We start from the raw sequence: 1,439 nt of genomic DNA, 5'->3' as shown, positions 1-1,439 counted from the left end.
GGGCCCAGCACATAAGGTCCCCTGGCTTGAAATAATACTAAGAATTTCAGGACAGCAACAACAGAGCATTAAATCAACTGCAGAGCCCAGGGGTGGGGGCCCTGTTCACGTGCATAGGTTGTACACCATGAAGCTGGCCTTGATTCTAACCAGGCTCCTACTTCCCTAGATTAGTAACAATTGTAGATGGCAGAGAAAGGGGCCTGGCTGCTTCCTGGAATTTGATTCTTATTTTCTGAGGATCAGGAGACCTGCGGTCTAGGAGATAGTTTCTCAGTTCAATTCGAGTAAGTGAACTGTGGGCTCATAATATGGATGAAGCTGCCCCAACAGCCAACACTAACTTTCTCCCTTTGCATTATATGATTTCTGATGATTGTGTGGTACTGTATTCATGAAGAGGGATTTTGTGGTCTGCTGTCTCAAAGGTTCCTGTTAAGATAGAGAATATGGAGGCTAAAAAAATTTAATACTTTCCTTCCCACCTAACATAATAACCAGGAAATAGATTAACAGGATAAAAGCAAAGTTTTAATGCATGCGAGTGGGGAATTCACAGGTGCATAAAAGTTCCAAAGACGGTGAAGCAAAATTGAGTATATAAGACATTTGGGACAAAGCAGAAAGGGGGTCAGGGGTGAGTGGGTATTAGATTTCAGGAGTGAGAGTAGGCAATTTCAAGTAGTTGAGGAAGAGGGGAACACACATGCCAGGGAAATCCTGGCTAGGCGACTCAGAAACAGTGGGACACAGGGAGTATCTAGCTAACAGGCTTAACGGGCGCCTGCCTGTAGCGCTCTTATTTTCCATACTTAGTTCAAAATGGCTAAGGGGAACATCCCAAACTCTCCTTCCTGAAGCAGGTTTCCCTGGCATATTTGGGCAGGAAAGGGGAAGGGTCAAAAGTTCTTTCTAAGTTTTTTGTTTCTTAATAAACAGATTAAAGTCAATATCCAGAAATACAGCTTCAGGTGGGCAGAATTCTGGTCCCATCAAGAACTTGGGGGAGAGTCAAGGCTGTACTCAATCCCACTTTTAAAAAACTGTTCCTAATGTAATATGCTAAGCTCATTAAAAACAAATAAATTAATAACAATAACAAAAAAGTCTTATTATAAAATTTAAGTGCTTATAACTACCAGTCACTGCTAAATCCTTTTTAAAGACATATAAATCTTCACAAAAACCTGATATGCAACATTAAAAACCATGTTCATTTGTTTTCCTAGAAGGGCTTCTTTCATTCACCCACTTCTCTTATGAAAAAGAGCTGAATTTCAGGTAGAGAAAGATCAAAACCCAACTAAGTATTTGACCTTGGACAAGTCCCTTTACCTTGCTAGGCCAGGTGTGCTCACCTGTAAATACAGTGAATGGCCCAGAAAGATGCTTATGAGCTCCTCTGAGTCTGACAGCCTGTGACCTCCACAGCAGGCGGG

Source organism: Myotis davidii, unplaced genomic scaffold (genome assembly GCF_000327345.1).
Source record: "Myotis davidii unplaced genomic scaffold, ASM32734v1 scaffold205, whole genome shotgun sequence".
Taxonomy (NCBI): domain Eukaryota; kingdom Metazoa; phylum Chordata; class Mammalia; order Chiroptera; family Vespertilionidae; genus Myotis; species Myotis davidii.
The sequence above is the reverse complement of the archived record's forward strand: the minus strand, read 5'-3'. Positions refer to the sequence as shown.